This window comes from Eriocheir sinensis, chromosome 28, assembly GCF_024679095.1.
Source record: "Eriocheir sinensis breed Jianghai 21 chromosome 28, ASM2467909v1, whole genome shotgun sequence".
Taxonomy (NCBI): Eukaryota; Metazoa; Arthropoda; class Malacostraca; order Decapoda; family Varunidae; genus Eriocheir; species Eriocheir sinensis.
In genome coordinates this window covers 15882502-15905662 of record NC_066536.1, presented here as the reverse complement: position 1 = coordinate 15905662, position 23161 = coordinate 15882502, and positions in this window count along the sequence as shown.

Here is a 23161-nt window from a genome sequence, read left to right as displayed (position 1 = left end):
GGGAGATAAGAAGTTGGAAGAGAACAAAAGGGGGGAAGATCTGTAATAAGAAATAAAGTGCCATTGATAACAGGAGACGCAAGGGTGTAGAACATTCAGATAGACAAATTGTGTAAGAATGTTTACTGAAATACGAAGATAGCTTGGAAGTTCAATAATTAACGCGTCAGATAACAAGAGATAAATAAGAGAAAAGAAGGATAAAAGGGATAGGAGGAGGAGAAGGAGGAGAAGCCATTGCAGGAGGAATAAGAAGGAATAATCAAGGAAAATAATAATATACAAATCAGAAAAAAACAGTATTCTAATGAAAATAACATTGTAAATGCCTAGAATAAATTTAACTAAAACGGATTCCGATTCACATAGACAGAACACAAAATGAAAAGAACCTAAGAATCCCCCCCATCACACACACACACACACACACACACACACACACACACACACACACACACACACACACACACACACACACACACACACACTTTTCCTTTTTCTTTAGCTGTTTGTTCAGAGTCGCGGGGGATTACAGAGTGGGCGCAGGAAACCGTCGGCTGGAAGGAATTTATGAGGCAAATAATTGTGCGTCGAGGCGATACTTAGTGATTTTTGTGGATGGGATCGGGCGAGTGTTGGAGATTAATGGGCGCACCTGGCCGTGATTGCACCTGGTAGCCGTGTTAATTAGCGGCCGCTCTGAAGGTATAAACACTGCACTGCGCACCTCTCACGAAGCCGCTCTTTTAGGTTTGATTTTTATATTGGTATTTTCTGACACTTCCTCTCTGCACTGATCACTCCTTCATTCCTTCTCTTTTTCCTTCTCTCTCTTTCTCTCCTTTTATTTTTTTGTAATTTTTCTCTTTTTTTTCCCCCTATTGCCTTTTCTTCTCACTTTTTTTGGCTCATTTTAGTGTTTTTCTCCCTCTTTTTCCTCCTGTACTCGCTCCTCCTCATTTTTTCTTTCTTACTCCGTTCCTCCTTCTATCTTTCTTTCTCTCTACTTCCTCATTCTTTTTCTCTTTTTCCCCTATTCCTTCATATCTTTCCCTTTCCATTATTCCTTTTTCCCTTCCCTCCCCTGTTTCTGTTTTTAATTTCTTTTACTCCTCCTTTTCCTCTCCCTATAGTCTATTACTCTCATCTGTTATTCTTCCCGTACGCCTCTTCCCGACTCTTACATGCTACTCCTTCCCCTTCACTATCCCTCCCCTTCCTCTCCTCTATCGTCCTACCTCACCCCCTCCTTCCCCTTCCCTCTCCCCATCCCGTTTTAGACACAGTTGCCCCCCTCCATCCTCCACCTCCCGCCTCGCCACTGTACCGTTATTTCGGGGATCCTGACCAGTCCCTCCGCCCAATCTGACCCTGCCTTGTCCCTTCTCACTCTCCTTCTCACCCTCTCACACCTCGATGCCCCGCCCCGCCACGCTTCGCCCCGCCCCTTCCTCCAGTCCCGCCTCTCACACCCGCCCATCCCGTTCTTTTTTTTGCCTAATCGTGCATGTTGGTCTCTCCCCGCCCTCTGGCTTCTCTCTCTCTCTCTCTCTCTCTCTCTCTCTAAGATCGGCTATCTCCCTGCCCTGTGATAATGCATAACCTTGGACTATCATAAGCATTTTTTACTCAAACATCTCTATTTATTATGCCTAATTTAGCGTTTATGCTCTTACGCGTGTGTGTGTGTGTGTGTGTGTGAGAGAGAGAGAGAGAGAGAGAGAGAGAGAGAGAGAGAGAGAGAGAGAGTGTGTGTGTGTGTGTGTGTGTGTGTGTGTGTGTGTATTGTATTTTTATGCACGTATAGTTTGCAGTTTTCATGTGGCGAGACGGTCCCCAGCAAGAAACAAGTCACCTTTGCCGTCTGTATATAAACGAAATAACATATTAATTATCTTTTTATGTATCCACTGTTTGTGTTGTTTCTTGCTGGTGTCCGTCTCGCCACATAAAGAATGCTCTAATAACCAGAGTGTTCCCGCGTTGGAAGTCAGTCGTTGAGACAAATGTTCCAATCTCTTGCTCGATAGGGCGAAATTTTTGCCGTCCTTCTTCGCTTTGGTGGAGGGACTAACGAGCAGAGGAATGTGACGGCGCCTTTGTGGCCGCGGCTCACCAATGCATGGATTGAACGCATTATCATCCCACTTAATGGAGCTTTTTTTTTGCCCCGATTGGCCGGTGCTGCCGCGGCTGTAAACACCCGAATGACTGACAGCTCAGGCTCGACCAGTGACGGAAATGGAGTCACGTTGTCTCTCTCTCTCTCTCTCTCTCTCTCTCTCTCTCTCTCTCTCTCTCTCTCTCTCTTTTTCTCTCATTTTCTATCATTTCCGCCGTCCATACCTTCTTACATCCATCTCTCTCCCATTACTAATTTCCTCTCTCCTTGTACCCCCTTCAATCTTTAAATTCTATACTCTGTTCCCTTTATCTCTTCACTGGTTCCTTGTCTCCTTCACTTAGTTTGGAATCCGCCTCTGTCCCCTCCTTCCTGTACGCTGTGTTGAAGCCGAGGTTATGTGTTATTAGCTTTTAATGGCTGAAGCAGAAGTGGGTAAAAATGTCTGTTAGCGAGGAATGGCTTCTGTCTCTCCGTATTTCATGGCTACCTGACTAGAATTCTCTCTCTCTCTCTCTCTCTCTCTCTCTCTCTCTCTCTCTCTCTCTCTCTCTCTCTCTCGATCTCCCTCTCTCGTTTTCATTCTCTCTCTTACTAAATAACGTAAGACTTGTCGCCGAGAGTCTTTAGATGACAGAGAGATTTACGAAAAATAAGAAAAAAATCGTAAATGGTAAGAAACTGTAATAAAGAACAGAACAATTTGTCGCTGAGAGGCTAAAGTCGATAAAAGAGTGCGAGAGAAGTTTGGAGAAGAAAAAAAAAACAATGATAACAAACAGCAGAATGATGCGGGCCTGTCAGAGATGGAGAGGGGAGATAAAAAGGAAAATCACCACTTGGAAAAGCAGATAAGAATCGAAGGTGGGGCTGATAGTGATGTAGGAGACGTAAAAAGATCGAAAAAAATAAAGAAAGCTACGTTCGATTTTATTTTCTAAGCTTACCGAAATTAGGAAATAGCTGCATATGATTGTAATGACAGAGAAGGTGCTGATGATGGTGATAGGAATGTTTTATAAATTTTTAGAATATTTGTGACGAGAAAAAAAGAACGTTGCTGATCAGTGTTTAGCGTTCAAAGTTATCAATTCGTAGATCAGTAACGTGTGATGCAGCACTTTGAGAGGTGTGTTTATGATCTTGTCTTTCTCTCTCCGTATTGGTGTGGCGTTTGTGTGGCAGGAAGACAAAAAGTAATAGTTATAGAATTGTTGATGGCCTTCCTGCCCCGTGTGTGTCATGATGCTGTTGTTTTGATACTGATTGAACAAGAAAGGCGTAACAAAATGTAAGGATAATAAGGTTTGTGGGGGGAGAGAGAGAGAGAGAGAGAGAGAGAGAGAGAGAGAGAGAGAGAGAGAGAGAGAGAGAGAGAGAGAGAGAGAGAGAGAGAGAGAGCGGGGATTCGTAAAATCGTAGAATAATACAAATAAATAAGTAAAGAAAAGTCTCTTTCACATATTTGTAAATATATTTTTAAGTCATATTATTATCACTGATGACAAAACATATATTATTTTCATATTATTCCTTGGCTCGTTCATGTTCTTCAAAACCTGGTTAGCCCGTATGTTGGAGTTCAGTATGATTCATAAAGTTCAGCAAATTTGTGCTTTGCTCAATTTTTCAGCCTCTCTATTTAATAATCAAGCGGCATATTTTTGGGAACCGAGTCCGCTTTTACACATTTTTCTTGTTTCCAACATCTTAAAAACTAGTTCCTCACCACCGCTGGGGAAGAATACGGTCCTGCTTTTTTTATGAAGCTCATTTCATTTATGAAGTTCATGCCGCCTAATTTTAGTATTATACTTTCACGGTCTGCCTCTCCTCAAAGTCTTGCTTCTGTGCGCGAGTTTTGCACCTCTGCTTCATATATTCTGCGGTACGCTTAAGTTTTTCCCTCCTCATTCACATTAATATGCGGCGAGAGTAATTCAACAGCGAGCCTGCAAAAAATATCTATTTATCTCTATCTATCCAACTATGTATATCAATCTGTCGACATATCCAACTGTCTATGTTTTATATATCTATCTATCTATCTACTATCTATCTCATATTTACAAAATATTAACAAATTAACTGATAAAATAAAAGGAATGAGGCACTTCCATAGTTAAATTGCTACATTGCTCTTTTAACTGACCAAGAAATAGCTCGCTAGAGAGATAGATAGAGATATATAGATAAAGAGAGATAATTTTTACCTAGTTTATAGCTCAATCATACTTATTTTCCCTCCACGTATTTCTTGCATTCCTGGGAGTGGCTTGGATACCTGCGTTCTCTAGGCCAGGTAGAAGAGCACCTGTCCAGCCCGCGGCCCAGGTGTGTACAGCCAGGTGAGCTGAGTCTAGATGAGGTAATTTACTTAACTCTGCATCCACCTGCCTCTAAGCCCACCTCCACCCTTTCCCTCCCCACACCACGCAGCACCCCGCCTTGAAGCGCTATTTTTTTCTTCTTCTTCGCACTGTTTTAAAAAAGGTTTCTTCAAAAATCCGATTTCCAATGCACGTAAATGAGAGGTTTGTGCGTGGTGCATAATTTGTGTTATATTCTTCTTGAATTTTTCGTGTTTCTTGTATTTTAAATTCTTTTTCTTCTATCTGTCTTCTGTCTGTTCTTCTATCTGTTGTTGTTGTTGTTGATGTTGCTACTGTTGTTATCGTTGTACATGTTTATTTTTCTTCTTTTTGTTATCATTATTTTTTTTATTCTTATTCGTATCCTTATTCTTCTTCATAGTCACATTTTTTATCATTATTATTGTTATCATTATTCACTTTCACTTTCCTCCTCCTCCTCCTCCTCCTCCTCTTCTTCTTCCTACTCCCTCGTCTCCTTCATTTATCGTTATTTTTATTATCATTATTATTTTTGTCGCTTTAATTTAAGGGAGGACGAGTATTGTGTTTGAGGTACTTGTTTACGTGCTGTCTGTTACTTTGTGTGTGTGTGTGTGTGTGTGTGTGTGTGTGTGTGTGTGTGTGTGTGTGTGAGCAGATAACACAGATAAGACACTCAGGCAGACAGACAGACAGACAGAGAGAGATGATTAGGAAGAGAAGTGAAGGGAAGGAAAGGGAGGATAGGAAGGAATGGCTAGAGAGAACCATCCCGTCTTTCTCATACTTTTCTCCCTTCTTCTCCCTCCGATGCGTCCCTTTTACCTCTCCATTTCTCCTTTCTTTCACGTTTCAGTCCTTTCCTTCCTACACTATCCCATCTTACCTTCTTTCTTTCTTTATTGCTTCCTCCTTATCTATTCTTCTTCATCCAACTTAACCTCTCCTCTCCCACCTCTCTCACTCCATCCTACATTCCCCTCCTGTGCTGTCTCATCTTTAGCGGTCCTTATCTCATCCCTATGTATATCCTGTCATCCCTTCCTCCTCCTCCTCCTCCTTTTCCTTCTTTTGGACCTTGAAGATATACTCACAGATTCACTCTTCCTTCCTCTTCAACGCTTCCCACTTCAGTTTCCATTCATTCATCTATTCCTACTCTTCCTCTCCATCAATATAGGCGCAAACTCATCCTCTCCTCCTAACCCTCAACGCCGATCCATTCCGCCTCTGTTCCGACCCATCCTCCTCTCGCCCTCTTCTCCTCCCATTCTCAGCATTTGCACGGATAGGTAGGTAGAGAGGCTGCTAATTAAACATGACGCTGGCTAAAAGGAAGGTACATCGCGGGTTGTGTCGATACTGGAGGCCGCAACAAAATCAGCGATAAGAGAACGCGTGTGGTTGTATAGTACGCGATATTGATGAGGTAGATGATAAGAATGATAGACGGAGAAGATAAAGATGCCCATGTCTGCCTCCTCGTCCCTCCCTTGTTTAGGCCTAGGCTGAGTTGTGTTGGCGATACGGGGACATATGAAGGTATAGTGATTGTCAGTTATGAGGATGGGAGATGATAAGGGTGACAGGGGAGATTGTAAAGATGTCCAGATCCCGCCCCTCATCTATCTCCTAATGAGGGCTTATGTATGTTGAGGTGATGCTGGGGTGATAAGGGCGGTGATGAAGATGTCGTGTTTGTTCCTTTTATATATGACGTTTTGGATTTTATTAAGTAATGATAGGGAGATAAGGTGATAAGGGATGAGCGGGGAAGATGACAAGATGACCTCTGTTCTTGTTCTTGTTCTTTCCTTGGGTTGAGTTCTAGTAGTAATGAGGAGTATAGAAGTGAGGAAGGTGACGTGTTGATGCTTTCTTTGTTATGCCGTTCAGCTTCTTTTGGGATTCGTAGATGATAGAGACGATAGGTAGGTAAGATAGTTAACCTCCTCCGTGTAGTCCCCTTGCTTGGGAGTAGATTTAGATGTACTGAGGATAAAATAAGTGATGGGTGACGTGCCTTATCCATTTTCTGTGACCTGGGCTTAATTGAAAGTATGATGACGCGGATAAGGGATAGTGATGTTGATGATAGTGATAGAGTAATGGATAAATGTGATGGTGTGCCTGTCTTCCCCCCACTCTCTCTCTCTCTCTCTCTCTCTCTCTCTCTCTCTCTCTCTCTCTCTCAGTCCTCCATATCTCTCCACACTCTCCTCGTCGTGTTTGTCCCCCTACCCTCCCTTCTTTTCTCCCTCTCTTATCCTCCTGTCCTTCCCCTTCTCCCCAATCCTCTCCGCCTCTTCCCTTTATTTCTCCATATCTCTCCACACTGCCCCCGCTGCTATCCTGTTTGCCCCTCCCTTCTCCCTCTCTTTCTCCCTCTCTCTGTCCTCCTGTCCTTCCCCTACTCCCCCTGTCCTTCCCTTCCTCCCTCCCTCCCTCCCTCTGTCTCTGACGTCCGCTCTCGTGCAAGCCTTGAGGCCTGGGTGGAACTGATCCAATCAAGATAATCTGAGCTAAAAACCTTTGAGTGGAGTGTTTGCCGTTGTAAGCACACGCTGTTTAATGTTTTTCTTCACTGTGGCCTCTAAAACACTTAAATTACCTGCTTGCCATTCTGCTAAGTTTGATAAATAGGCCTACACCCGAATTAGCGTTTTCCCTTTTAGTGTCAACGTAATGCAGCCCCTGTCAGTGTTGATGGTATTCGTTTGACTTATATCTTCATTAAAAAAATTGCAAGGCTGTTTTTTTTTTAGTTGTAGGTAGGTTGTTTGTATTAGCATTATATAAAAGTGCCCCCTTAGGAATGGTGGTTAAGTGCCTCCAATAACGTAGACTGTTACAAAGGTACATTTAGTGATGAGTGACGAGTGTTTATCAAGTGTTGCGCGTCCCAAAGTGTTGTCGAACCAGTGATTAATATATTTGTCCGTAACTCACCTGCAGATAAAAAGCTTCCTCCTTCTCCTTCTCTTCATTCTCTTTCTCCTCCTCCTTCTTCTCCTACTACTACTTCTATTCCTCCTCCTCCTCCTCCTCCTCTGCTTACTCAACTCCCTTCTCCTGGTCTTTATTTTCTCTTTCTACATCGCCATTTTCTTATTTTACTTTTTAATCCTATTTTTTTCTCTTATAATTTTTGTATACCTTATAGGCCTCTTGCATGATCCTTCAATTTTCTCTATCCTTCTTTTTATTTATTTTCCGTTTCGCTTTTGTTTCATCCTATTCTTCCAAAGTTTTCACTCCAACATCCTTCCTCTTCCCCTATCTTCTTGTTTTATAATTCCTCTCACGTCTTTTGTTTTTACCTCTTCCGTTTTGCTCGTCTATAATTACAGGCGCTAAGAAGGCAAGGTTTATCATAACGTGGGAGCAAAACAAACCTCGTAAACATTGCTCTTCTTTTTTCTCGGTTTTGGAATCTATACTTTTTGGGTCATGGACAGGTAATGCTTTTAAGTTAATCGCCCCTTCATCCGTCTCCTCCTCCCATATTATATCTCATTCTTGTCGCCGTATCTCACCTGCTACCATATAATTCCTTAATAATTAATTCACGGCCATAATGATACCTTATAATTACAACATATTCTACCCATTTTTTTTACTCGATGTTTTATGGACACCCTTTCTCTCTATCTATCTATATCTCTCTCTCTCTCTTCCCCTCTCTTTATCTCTCCGTCTCCCCCTCTCTCTCTCTCTATATGCTAGCTTTTCTCTATCTATCTACTTATTTATCTGACTTATTAATCTGTTTTATTAATATCTATCAATCAGTCTATACAGTCTTTTTTGTTTTTTGGTTTGTCTGCTCCTTTTCCTCTTTCATTACCATTATCTATCTACCTATTTATCTATTTATCTGCATATCTAACAGTTTCCTTTTTATCTATCTGCTCATCGGTCTGCATTTATTTACCTTCTTTCCCTATCAAAACCCACACACACCAACACACACACACACACGTAGCGGTACTTTACGGATCTCACTTTACATTTTCTTCTCTCACCTTCCTGCCTCGCGTCACTTAATGTTGTTTATTAACCTGGATGGGGCACTTACCTGGGCCTTGGAAGCACAGGTGAATGCGTTCCTAATTGGATGCTCCTCTTACCTGCTATTCCTCCGCCTCTTCTCTTTCCTCCTCCTTTTATTCTTGCTCCTGTTCCTCTTTCTTCTTCTCTTTCGTCCCCTCTTTCTCTCTCTCCTTTGCCGTGATTTTCTCTGTTTCGGTTCCTCTAGGTTCTCATCCATTTGCTTTTTCTTCATTATTTCCTCCTCCTCTTCCTTCTCCTCCTTTTATTCCTGCTCCCGTTCCTCTTAGTCTCTTGCGTCTTCTCTTTCTAATTCGCCGTTGATTTCCTGTTTCGACTCCTCTTGATTCTCTTCTACTTGTTTTGTTCCTCCTCTTTTTCCTCCTCCTCTTCTTCATCCTGCTGCTGCCTGGCTCCTCGTCCTCCGTTTTCCATTTTTGGTTAATCTTTCTTTTACTGCCTTGCATAGTTTGCTCTTAGGCTCATCACTCCTCTGTTTTATTCTCCGGCGGCGCTGTTTGGACGGGAGAATGGAGGCTGGGTGTGGAGAGGATGCATAACGAGGGGGGAGGGGAGTGGAGGAGGTGGAGTAGAGGAGCAGGAGGAGGAGGTGGAGGAGAAGGAAGAAGAGATGTTGGTGGCGGTTGTGGAATTTATGGCGGGGCTGCTTTTGGGTGACGAAGGAAATATGAGTCCGCTTGTATGTGTGTGTGTGTGTGTGTGTGTGTGTGTCTCTCTCTCTCTCTCTCTCTCTCTCTCTCTCTCTCTCTCTCTCTCTCTCTCTCTCTCTCTCTCTCTCTCTCTCTCTCTCTCTCTCTCTCTCACACACACACACACACACACACACACACACACACACACACACACACACACACACACCTCCCTTCCTCAACCCCCCTTCTTATCGCTGGCCTAGGAAGGATCTCGCCAGGTCGGACAAGTAAATGCAGGTGAGCACAGGCAAGACTCCTAATTACCTCCTGTGACACTCCACATCGCTGGGTTCACATTTTGCTCCACCTCTACCTCCACCTCGTCCATGCAGAAGCTTTATAAGGAGGAGGAGGAGGAGGAGGAGGATATTCGAGAGGAGGAGGAGGTTGTAGGAGAAGGAGGAGGAAGATTACAAAGACGGTGTTCAGAAAATAATATTGATAAGAATCCGGTCAAGCTGATGCAAAAATAAAATGAGACGAAGAAGAAATAAATAAACACAAAATACAATAAACAAGAGGAAACACAAATAATGCCAACGATGCGAGAAAGAAGAAGAGAGAAAAGAGAAGAGAGGAGATGAGAAAACTAGAAAAGAGAAGAAAAGAGAAGAGAAAGGAAAGAAAAAAGAAGGGAAGAGAAGAGTGAAGAAGAGGAGAGAGGAGAGGAAATCGTGCAAACCGGTAGGAGAAACAGGTGAACTAAATTACTCAGGATGGCAATATCATCTCTTAATGGCGCCATTCAGGTGAGTTGGCGCCACATTAATGGGAACCACACCTGGTCTATCTTTCTCTCTTGTCTGTGTCTGTGTCCGTTTAACTGCCTGTGTCCGTCTGTCTGTCTGCCCGTCTTGGTGTATCTGCTTATTTGTTTGTCATTCGGTTTCTCTGTTTCTTTCCCTCTTCGTAAATCTGTCTGTCTGTATGTCTGTTTATGAGTGTTATTGAGTATCTGTGTCCGCCTGTCTGTTTGATTGTCCGTATGTATGTCTGTAAGTTTGTCTGTGTTTTTCTCCCTGTGTCTTTTCCTGTCTGCTTGTTTGGTTGTGTTTGTTTTTGTTGTGTTCGTGTCTTCGTGTGCGTGTTGCCAGTCTGTCTATCTTGTCTCTCCAGTGAACAGTCTCATAAAGAGTGGAATTCCTTTTTTACCCTCCAGTTCATTTGCTTTATGTCGTCTGTTCCGTCTCGATGCCAGCGTTGCATGTCGTGAGGTTATTGTTGTTGATGATGTTGTTTTAGGTGTTTTCGTTGTTGTTGTTGTTTTCGTTGTTGCTGTTGTTGTTGCTTTTGTGTGATGTTTTTGCATTGTTTTTCTTATTTTCTCGGTTTTTCTTTTTGTTGTTTTTGAGGTTTTCTTTACTGTTTTTGTTGTTGTTGTTGTTTTTATAAAGCTGTGTCCACGTTATCCAAAGCGGTGTCCCTTTTTTGTGTAACGCCGTAGAAGCACAAACACACACACAAAAATAAAAATAAAACGGGAAATTGCTAGGTTAACATTTTGCCTTCGTAGTTTGGTTTTCGTGCACCGTCTTTTAGGGTGAAAATGCGCCTTTTATATTTTACGATGTCTTATTTATGCCTTCCGAAGATTTTTTTTTCACCATGAATTTACGGGGAGAGAGAGAGAGACGGATTGGATGGGGCTTAATTACTAGTTTTAAGGGCATGTTTTGGAAGTTAGTAAAGAAAAAAACTCTTCACGGGGAATATTTATCTAACCAAGACTAGAAGTGGCTGGCTGGTTTACATTTTGCGATATTTTTTCCTGCAAGCTGAAGAAAAAAATATTCGCAAAACTTTTCCTTGGTTTCTAGTCCACGAAGTTATGAAACCACTTCCCAGATCCCACTTTTTTCTAGCTTGACCTTTTTTTTTTTCTTGAATCTTCAGTACAAAGTTAATAGACTCTTTCATGGCTCACGTCGTTTGCAAATTGCCGTCTTCTTTTTTTTTTTTTCATCGTTGTGGGAATGTCGACGTTTTAGAATTATGTCTCTGGAATTGAATTTTAAGATTTTTGTCCCCTGTTTACTTTTTGCGTGTTGTGGTTAGGCTGAGGTACAGATTTAATTGGATCCTACTTTGCAAGCGTGGATGCATGCGTTAAAAATGATCTTTGCATTTTTTGGGGGCGTTCGTACACTGCAACCGACCTTGTTTTTAGGTGGTGTGTGTGTGTGTGTGAGAGAGAGAGAGAGAGAGAGAGAGAGAGAGAGAGAGAGAGAGAGAGAGAGAGAGAGAGAGAGAGAGAGAGAGAGAGAGAGAGAGAGAGAGAGAGAGAGAGAAGCAAAAAATAGACAAATAACGAACAAAACAAACACCCAAACATATACCGACGTACACACACACACACACACACACACACACACACACACACACACACACACACACACACACAAGCACACACACACGCACAAGCACTCATAAAATCATAAAATCAGACAGCCTGCTTAAAGGAAAAAAAAAAAAACATTCGTATTGCTTGGCGGATCCTGGAAAGGCATAAAAGAAATTTCCAGTTGAGTTCCCCGCAAGCAGGACCCGCGGTTACCTGTGTCCCCGGCGATTGGAATGCCTAATGAAGGTAAATGAGAAGGGAAGCACGTAATTACGAGGACCAACAGCCCGGACCGCACGCAGGAAGGAAGGGAAGGAGAAAAGATTATGGTGAGGATTAGAGTCTGAGTGGGAACAGGAGGAGGAGGAGAAGGAGGATTAGGATTAAGAAGAAAAAGAAGAAGCGGAGGAGGACGAGAAGAAAACAGCATCATGTAAAGGAGGATGAGGATATGGAAGACTAGAAAGAAGAAAATAAGCAGAAAATAGTGAAGGGAGAAGTGGATGTAATGCCAAATGCCAAAGAAGAAAAAAAAGAAGCGGAGGACGTAAAGAAAACAGCATCATGGAAAGGAGGATTAGGATATGGAAGAAGAGAAAGAGGAAAATAAGCAGAAAAAAGTGAAGGGAAGGGTGGATGTAATGCCAAATCAGTGGAAAAAAAATAATAGAATGAAAAATAATAATATAAGATTTTTTCCTTAATGAGAAAGAGAAAAGGAAATAAAAAAAACAATAAGACTTTAAGAATGAGATGAAAAAGCAGCAAAACGTTAAGCCGGGCAGACAGGTGTGTGAAACTGGAGAAAAAAAAAGAGACTCAAACACCCTCAACACCAAAGCAAAAAGAAACAATTGAATGTAGAAATAAATACAACAACGAGCAAACTGTCGAGGAAGTAACTCGTATATTTCTTCCTAAACGACTGACTCTTTGGCGGCGCAGGATTGTGGTTGGTCGAGGTAAGGGGTTAAGGGGGCGGTGAATGGAGGTCGTTTAGATTCTTGTCGTGAGGGACTCAGTGGGCTAAGGGGAAAGGGGGAATCGTAAAGGCAGAGGAGAGGTGAGAGAAAGAGAGTTGGTAGTAGCGATACTGAAGACTGGATGTTGGTTGGGGAAGGGGGGAAATTGGAAAAGAAAGATGCAAGAAAGGGATATGGGAAAATGAGAGCTTGGAGGAGAAAGTTGAGGAGAGAGAGGCATAGAAAAGGGTGGGAGAAGAAAGGAGCACTGGGTGAGAAGCTGGAAGAAAAGTTGAGGATAAAGGAGCATAAAAATGAGAAGTTGGTGAAGAGAAAGGTGGGGAGAAATGAGCATGGAAAGAGAAGATGTTAAAGAAAGGTGGGTGAAGAAAGGGGCATTGGATGAGGAAAAGCTGAAAAAGAAGGATGGGGAGAAAAGGCCGTGGGATAAGGAAAAAAAGAAAAGAAGAAGAGAAGGAACAGGAGGCAAAGAAGAAGCAGGGAATTAAGAAAGAAAAGTAGAGAAATGAGAAAGAGAGCTTAGGTGTGTATGCATGCGTTGAAGAAAGTTAGGGATAGAGAGGAGAGAGAGGAAGGGAGGGTAGTGGGTAGGATAGGAATGTGTGTGGGTTGAGGAAGCGAAAGATTGAAGAAGAGATGCAAGTCGAGGTGTAAGTAGGACGGAAAAAAATGGAAAAAAAAGGATTAGGGGGGTGATGAAGGGAAGTGAAATCTGTTACGATGTGTTGGTGTAATTTAGAAGCCTTTGAAGACCCAAATTTAGAAGCAAGATTTGGGGGTATGTTAAGACGACTTGTACAGGATAGGGATACACCACCACCACCACCATCACCATCATCGCCAACACTAGCACTCAGCCTCCACCACCACCACCATCACTATCACCATCAACAATCATAAAACCACCATCCCCATTACCACAACCACAGCCACTATCACCATGAACACCTTGAGCACTTAAAGTAAGTGAATTTATGAGGATCGATATGAAGCGTTTGTTTTTAGGCTTTGTGTTGTTATGGAGCTAAGGGATGGCGAGGCGAAGTTATGCAGAGGGGAAGGTGGGAGACTCAAAAGGGGAAGGAGAAGTGTAGGCGTCTGGAGCATGGAGGGGAGAGAGAGAGAGAGAGAGAGAGAGAGAGAGAGAGAGAGAGAGAGAGAGAGAGAGAGAGAGAGAGAGAGAGAGAGAGAGAGAGAGAGAGAGAGAGAGAGAGAGAGAGAGAGAGAGAGAGAGAGAGAGAGAGAGAGAGAGAGAAAAGGGAATGAGGAAGATAAAATTTAACGAAAGCAGAAGAAGCGGGAAAAAAAAGAAGAGTGGAAGCATTTTGCATGTATGGAGAATTTAGAAGTGAAAAATGAAAATTGTTTGCTATAGATTAAGCTGCAATACAGGGAAGATATAATAAACTAGAGGAAAAAGTAGGGGAGAAATGACGAAAGGCAACAGAGGGAAATAAATAGAAAGACAAAACACTTATATACCCCTTTGTGGTTTTAATAGTCGCATAACAAAGAACTGTACCTGTTACATATACTTGATGGCCAGGTGAAAATTTACCTCACTTAATAAAAAGCTGTTGTTTGGTTCCATAAAGCAAAATATGAACAAGTTTTGCGTAAAAAGTAGAATATTTAGGAAAAAAAAAAGCCCCGTTAGTAGTGAGATGCTTATGAATAAAAGTGTGTGTGTGTGTGTGTGTGTGTGTGTGTGTGTGTGTGTGTGTGTGTGTGTTTAACCATGCGAAAGAAAATTCACAGCTATCAGGCTTAAATATTAGAGAGTATTTTTTTTTTATATGGAACTGGTCAGTCAAGGCGAGCTCTCAAAACTGTTTCGTGTTCATTGATTTTTCTTTTGGTTTTGTTTGTCTTTGTATATTGCATTTTCTTCTCCAGTGACCACTCTTGCGTGCCTCTGAAAATCCAGCAAAATATGTGAACTTCTTGCTTTAAAATATTTGACTTCACTCTCCAAAAAAATAAATGCGCTTACTAAATACCTGTTAAAACACACACACACACACACACACATACACACACACACACACACACACGTACATACACACGAGATGGAGGAGAGGAAGAAAATAATAATACCTTGAAGCGTAAATAAACACGCTGGTTTCGAGATGATTAGAAGAAGGAGGAGAAGAAGGACGAGGACGTGGAGGTGGAGAAAATGGAAGAGAGGAAAAAATGCAAGAGATGGAGGAAGACGAAGAGGAGAAGAAAATGGTGAAAATATATGATGAAAATGGAAGAGAGAGAGAGAGAGAGAGAGAGAGAGAGAGAGAGAGAGAGAGAGAGAGAGAGAGAGAGAGAGAGAGAGAGAGAGAGAGAGAGAGAGAGAGAGAGAGAGAGAGAGAGAGAGAGAGAGAGAGAGAGAGAGAGAAGGAGGAAAAGGAGAGAAATAAGTGAAGGACGAGTTTAAGGAGAAGGAGGAGGAGGAGGAGGATGCGAAGGAGGGAAATCAGGAAATATGAGAAGAAAAACAGAAGAGAGAGAGAGAGAGAGAGAGAGAGAGAGAGAGAGAGAGAGAGAGAGAGAGAGAGAGAGAGAGAGAGAGAGAGAGAGAGAGAGAGAGAGAGAGAGAGAGAGAGAGAGAGAGAGAGAGAGAAGTTCCTGGAGGTAATAACGAACAGTGGACACCCCGCAAAGCCTATTGAAAGTCCGACTATCAAACACGTCTACTAGGAGGGCGGGAGAATGCTAGTAAAAAGGAAGAAAGGGAGAGAGGATGCTGGCTGACGAAGAAGAGGAAAGACAGAGAGAAAATCTGGCCGTTGATGAGGAGGAAATGGGGTAATGAAGGAAATTATTAGTGTGGGAAGATGAAATGGACTCATGGAAGTGGAAGAGGATGAGGAAATAAATGAGATCGAGGTGATGCAGGCAGAGGAGGTGGAGATGGTAGATGAGGATAGGGAGGTGGATGGGCTGGTTGTGGGAGAGGAGATGGAGATAGTACTTAAGGATAGGAAGGTGTTGTAGACTAAAGAGTAAGAAGAATTGTAGATGGCAGGAGAGAAAACTTAGAAGGAAAGTTATTAGATTTAAATTGCAACCTTCAAATGTTACGAAAGATTGAATTATAATAGCAGCCGAAACATTATAATGAGACACGACTTGAGATGATCCGTGATGAGAGAAGTGACTTTGTTATGAGTGTAAGGAAAGGTAAGAAGACATCGTGCGAGGATAAATACGTCTACGTTATAGGGAAAGGGAACGATTTTTGGATTCCACAAATTATATATACAAGGAGGAGGAAAGATTGGGGAAGACGAACCCGGAGGTAGTGCTAAAGGGAGACCAGTGATGTGGATGGTTTCTTTTTAGTGGGTTGTTGTGGATAGGGCAAAGAATAAGTTAAAAATAATAAAAGAATATATATAATTAAACAAATTACCAGAAGGGAAGACCTGTACGGGAATTATACTGATTAAGTTAGACGAATAATGTGCTGTGACATTTCTTGTTCATTAAACTCAAAAAATTAAGGCGTAAAAGATGTTCAAGAAATATTGAGGAACAAGATGCGAATAATTATACTGGAGGGCAAGCCTTGTTTTGCTTATCCTCCAGAAAAATTTCCCCGACAGGTACAGGCTCGTATACAACACATTGGACACACACACACCTGATTGTTCCCTTGAGGCAGCTTGGCAAACACGGATCAACAGAGATTTAACGCTAGATTATTTTTCCTTCTTTATTTTTTTTTTGCTGTTTTTTTTCTGTATAATCCGTCTTCTGATATTCTTTTTCTTATTTTTTTCTTTTCTTGGTATTGTGAATCTATATAGCCTTATCTTGGTGCTGTGTGCTGCTTGGTATGAGTCTCCTTCACCCCAGAAAAGACTCACCCATACCAACATACAACACCAATCGCCTTAGGAACATGAATTGACCCCCCCAAAAATCACTGAAATCCATCTCAGTACGAAAAGCATAAAGATAACTGTCCTTTTCTCCTAACATTGATATTACATCAAAAATAAAAGAAGAAAAGTATTTAATAGAGGACAATAAGACAAAATAGAAAGAAAAGGATATATAGAGAAAAATAATTATCAGTAAAAGATTGTGAAGATATATTTATGATGAAAGGAGCAATACCAGTAACAAAATAAGTCCTGCAAAATAAATCCTGCATCCCACAATGGTAAAAATTAATAGATAGAGAGAAAAAAAAATAGATTGACACAGAGGCAGACAGTTAACATGACACAGATAACAATAATGCAAATAACGTGATCCCTATTGTAAATCGTTCACCACACACACACACACACACACACACACACACACACACACACACTTAATAAAAACCTCACAACGCACCTGACTGCTTTAATGACGTTGTACAATCTTTCTGTCGCAACATTTGAATAACCAGGTGTGAAGGATTGGTGCAGGTGTGTTTGGGGGGGCGTTGTACGTGGGGGGACGTAGAGGAAAATTATCTGTGGATTGTTTTGTGTGTGTGTGTGTGTGTGTGTGTGTGTGTGTGTGAGAGAGAGAGAGAGAGAGAGAGAGAGAGAGAGAGAGAGAGAGAGAGAGAGAGAGAGAGAGAGAGAGAGAGAGAGAGAGAGAGAGAGAGAGAGAGAGAGAGAGAGAGAGAGAGAGAGAGAGAGAGAGAGAGAGAGAGAGAGAGAGAGAGAGAGAGAGAGAGAGAGAGAGAGAGAGAGAGAGAGAGAGAGAGAGAGAGAGAGAGAGAGAGAGAGAGAGAGAGAGAGAGAGAGAGAGAGAGAGAGAGAGAGAGAGAGAGAGAGAGAGAGCCTGCATTCAAGTTTTCGCCGTGTTTATAAATACACACACACACACACACACACACACACACACACACACACACACACACACACACACACATATATGCGGCTCAGGGTGCGTGAACAGTAACAGTGCTGTCTTGGCGTCGTGTTGTTGTTGTTGTTGGTGCTATGCCGGGTTTTTTTTTTTGTCGTTGTTTATGGTCCCGTCCGGCAAGGTTGCTGCTGTTTGTCCGTTCAGTTCCCTTCGTGATTATCTTAAATATAGTATTTAACACTCTCCGTTAGTATCTGAGGCATACACGGAGAATAAACATTGTAATTTTTAATGCAATACAGCCAATATTTCTTAAACGTTTAGGGAGATATGATATTACGTGTGTTCGCCTCCTCTATTAAAATTAAATAATTCGGGGAAGTAAGCTGTTGGCTGAGTTTTTGCATCAATGTAAATTCCTTATTTTTTTCCCAAGTAATTTATTTACATTTTTTTGCAGTTCATGTTTGTTGCTTTCTGCTTCCTCACTCACCGTTACGGTTACTCCTTGTCCTGCAACGTGACTGACATTTAAATAACTTTACAATACTCATTTTTTTCGTTCATTACTTATTTTATCAATTAATTTTATGTGCGTATGTGTGTGTACAATTCACCTTGGTCTGATCACACCCCGAGCTCGCGATCCCCAGCCAGTAATCATTTTCGAATAGTCTTTGGAGCTGTGGCGACGGTTCTCTGGAAATGCCTGGAATGTCACGCCCACACCGACCCGGGAGGCGGAATACAACCCCAGACTGACACCCGGCACCCATTCATTCTGGGGTTCACAGGAGGCGTGGAGTAAAGGAGACTGCCGGTCGGTTTCTACTCTACCCAAAAATCGAACCCGGGAATTAAAGGTTTTGGAGAGTGTGCCAACCACTGCACTAACGATCTGTGTGTGTGTGTGTGTGTGTGTGTGTGTGTGTGTGTGTGTGGATATATATATATATATATATATATATATATATATATATATATATATATATATATATATATATATATATATATATATATATATATATATATATATATATATATATATATATATATATATATATATATATATATATAGAGAGAGAGAGAGAGAGAGAGAGAGAGAGAGAGAGAGAGAGAGAGAGAGAGAGAGAGAGAGAGAGAGAGAGAGAGAGAGAGAGAGAGAGAGAGAGAGAGAGAGAGAGAGAGAGAGAGAGAGAGAGAGAGAGAGAGAGAGAGAGAGAGAGAGAGAGAGAGAGAGAGAGAGAGAGAGAGAGAGAGAGAGAGAGAGAGAGAGAGAGAGAGAGAGAGAGAGAGAGAGAGAGAGAGAGAGAGAGAGAGAGAGAGAGAGAGAGAGAGAGAGAGAGAGAGAGAGAGAGAGAGAGAGAGAGAGAGAGAGAGAGAGAGAGAGACTTGTTCAGCCGTTTTTGGCAACTGCTTGTTTCCTAAGTTTATATATTTATTTTTTTCCCTCTTCCTTTTTGCTCATAAAGCTTTGCTTTTGAAGGGCTGTTTGTTGAATATATTTTTTTGATAATTGTATATATACACATTTGTTTTCTAAGACAAACATAATAAAGTGTTTAAAGTATTTAAAGTGACAGTGAGAGAGAGAGAGAGAGAGAGAGAGAGAGAGAGAGAGAGAGAGAGAGAGAGAGAGAGAGAGAGAGAGAGAGAGAGAGAGAGAGAGAGAGAGAGAGAGAGAGAGAGAGAGAGAGAGAGAGAGAGAGAGAGAGAGAGAGAGAGAGAGAGAGAGAGAGAGAGAGAGAGAGAGAGAGAGGCAGCTAGACAGGGGCACATAGACAGACATTTAGATATACAAACCGATCGACGGGGTCATACACACACACACACACACACACACACACACACACACACACACACACACACATACGTATAAGAAACCAGAGGAAACACCCATAGCCTCACAAAAAGAGAGATATTGGGATAAAATTAAGTCTGAATTCCCTTTGCACGTAAGCGTCTTCAACGGAGGATCGACACCTGTTTATCAAGAGTTGAATCGCCTTAGGTACACACTTTCACGCATATCACTTACGTTCGTGGCGGATTAGGCTGTCTGAAGGAGGAGGAGGAGAGGAGAGGAGAAGAATGCGGGAAGGAGAAAGAGGAGAAAAATTATATGGACTAGAAGGGGCGGAGGCTGCGAAGGATAAGAAAGTTGAGAGGAAGGATTAGAAAGAGGAGAAGGAATTTGAGATAGAGGAAGTTTCTAATTATCTTTATAGTGTGGCGAGCCAATTGTTTTTTAGTCCCAGTAATAGCTTCGGATTGCTTTCATGGTGTCTGATCGCTTTCCGGAGGTCATTGCAAAAAAGGTTGGAGTGCGCTTGATTCCGGTAAGATATTTTTTTATAGATTTGCTGTCAGTGGACATGCAGAGCTTGAAGGCTTTTCCGTGTTCTTATTTATATTATGTCTCCAAGCATGAAGAGGTATTGTGGGCGCTAATAACAAAATTGTACGTACATAACAATGAACGCAAAACTGTCATATAAAGAGGGTTAGGTTACCGTTAATGGAGATTGGTTGCCATTTTTTGGAAGAAGGTTGTTACTTGTTGGGGCAGAGTAACACGAAGTGGTTTTAAATATCTTTCATTGGGGCTGACCTACCGTTTTAAGGAGATTAGGTTACCCCTGACGAAAAACTATAATATGTTAGATAATTCTGTGGGGTTTGTGTTGTTAGCGACCGAAGCAACGCATTAACTCCCTATCGTTAGTCTTCGTCATTTGTATTGTTGAGAGACAGATGAATAGATAGATTGCTGGATCGAATATTAATGAAGTGCTTTAAGTAAATGTCAAGTAATTTCACACAGCATGGAACGTTTCATTTTCCGTATGATGGATAATAGCAATAGAAGATCGGTCATTCTCGTCTTCCTTAACATTCGTGATGATAATATATACAGGTAAATATTTCTCACCTGGTCCGTAAGTTGATGGTCGTTTAGCTTTCAAATGATCAGGTTCGCGAGTGAAGGCTCTGAGTAATGGGAAGAGAAGAGACCAGCTATTTTCGATTTGCAGCGTGAAATTCAACGATTAAAATATTTGTTGATACATATAAGCGGTTCCCTCCTTGACTGTGACTAAATGTTCTCCTTTCAAAACACTTAAATCTTCATGAGAGAGAGGGAGAGAGAGAGAGAGAGAGAGAGAGAGCAATAAAGGTAATGGTAGACCAGGTATTCCAGTTTTGCGGCGTGAAATTCGTGATTAAAATAGACACGTTAATGCAGGTAAACCATTTAATTATACCTGGATCGTCGCCTCAAATAAACTTCTCCTTTACCTTCTCTCCCTATTTCCACATTTTTCCCCATTTTTCCCTTTCCTTTCTATCCCTCCCCGTTTTTCCCTTTCATTTCTATCCCTCCCGTTTTTCCCTTTCCTTTCTCTCCCTCCCCGTTTATCCCTTTCATTTCTATCCCTCCCCGTTTTTCCCTTTCCTTTCTATCCCTCCCCGTTTTTCCCTTTCCTTTCTATCCCTCCCCATTTTTCCCTTTCATTTCTATCCCTCCCCATTTTTCCCTTTCCTTTCTATCCCTTTTCAATTATTTTTAGTTGCATTTTGTTCTATTTTCGCTGCATCTTTTTTTCATATCTTCTCTGCTTGTTTTTCTTGTTTTTCCGCTTTCGCTATTTTCCTCTTTTTCTCTCAAATATCTTTTCATATCTCTTCTCCTCTACTTGTATTTTTTGACCTCATTCATAATTTTCCTCTTTTTCTCTCACATATCTTTTCATATTTCCTCTCCCGCTCTACTTGGTTTCTTTTCTTCCTCCTCTTTCAGTATTTCCTCTTTCAAAATATTCAAATACCCAAGTGAAAGCGGTAAGGCTAATTTTGAGTGTCCTTTCTGTTATTTCCTCAACTCTATTTCATTCCTATATTCATCTATTTATTCCTAATCAAGCATGATCTCTTTTTATATCTTGTCTCCTCCTTTTCTTGCCTTCTTTTCCTCCTCTTTCATCTTTCTTTCTCTCAAAATATTCAAACACTTGAGTGGAGGCAATTAAGCTATTTTTTTAGTTTCATTTATATACTTTTCTCTTTCATATACAAATTCATCTTTTTTCCTACTGCCGCATCTCATCTTTTTATATCTTGTCTCCTCCTCCACCTCCTTTACTTCCCTCCTTTTCCTCTTCTTTCATCATATTCCTCCTTCAAAACATTTAAATCCCTGTGTCAAGGCGGTAAAAGCTAATGTTGGGTTTAGTGGGGATGAAGGAGTGAACACGGAAAAAAAACCCTTGACGATATTACAGACACTCCGTTCGCACCTCGCCGGCAACCTGGAGCTTCCCTCTCTCACAACATTTAAATTCCCGAGCAAATGCACTTGAGGTTCCGCCGAGCTTAGTTGCGGAGTGAACAGGAAAATCAACACCTCACCTGAAAGCCTCACCTGTCTTGTGTCTCATTGTGGGTGTGACACTAATGACGCAGGGAGGAGGGAGGGAGAGAAGGAGGATGGAGAGAGAGAGAGAGAGAGAGAGAGAGAGAGAGAGAGAGAGAGAGAGAGAGAGAGAGAGAGAGAGAGAGAGAGAGAGAGAGAGAGAGAGAGAGAGAGAGAGAGAGAGATTAGAATGCAAGGGTAAAGAGAGGAAGGAAGGGAGGTAGCCAGATAGATAATAAAATAATGGAGGAAGGGAAAGACGAGATAAAAAAAGGATGCAAGGATGGAGAAAGCTAAAAAGGGAGGGAGATAAGGAGAGAAAAAACAGAGGAAAGAAATAGGAGGGGAGGAAGAAAGCAGAAGAGGATGGGTGAGAAATGTAGGTACACACACACACACACACACACACACACACACACACACACACACACACACACACACACACACACACACGCAGGGGCCAAGGAGACGCCCCTAACTTATTAACATTGGACAGTAATTTGTTGTGAGCATTTACAAGACAAGCCACCCTGCCTGTTGCCTACCTGCCTGTCAGCCTGCATGTCCTGCCCTCACCTTCCCTCCTCCTATCTTGACCTTCCTTTTTTTGCGTTTTTCTTTACCCCGCCCTCTCCTACCCGTTTCCCATCCGCTCACTCTCCCTTTCTGGTTTATCTCCCTTCCTTTCGTTTTCTTTCCTCCCCCATTTATTCCTCCCTGCTTGTTTTTAATCCCTCTACTCCTCCGTTCTTCCCTTCTTCCCTCTCTATATTTCTTTATTCGTATACTTTATTTCCATTTTCATACCCTCCCTGTTTTTGCATTATCGTCTTACTTCTATTTACTTCTCTTGCTTTTTTTTTCTTCCTCTCCTTATCGTTTTCTATCTCTTTTCCGCCCTCTCGTTTGTCATGTTTTTTACTTCTTCTCTTCCCCCTCCCTCCCTCCCTCCTTCCCTGCCGCGGCTACTGAGCAAGGCCGCAAGATACATAAAAAAATAATAATCTCGAAATTCTTTGGTGTAATAACCGAGCAATAATCTCTCTCTCTCTCTCTCTCGTTCCTTTGTGTGTGTGTGTGTGTGTGTGTGTGTGTGTGTGTGTGTGTGTGTGTGTGTGTGTGTGTGTGTGTGTGTTTACCTGCTTACCTGATGATGAGGGGGCAAAGGTACTCACGTTTCATTGCCTGATATTAAACGTTTATTATTTTTTTCGTTCGGTCTTTTGTTTTCAATTTTTTTTTCCTCCTTCATTTTCAATTACCTGTCACTTTGCTGAGTTATAGGCGAAAAAAAAAATCCTCTGGGAATAACTCTTGCCTACGTGATTTTTAAGATGTATTTTTGTTTTTGTTTCATCTTTTTATTTCTTTTTCT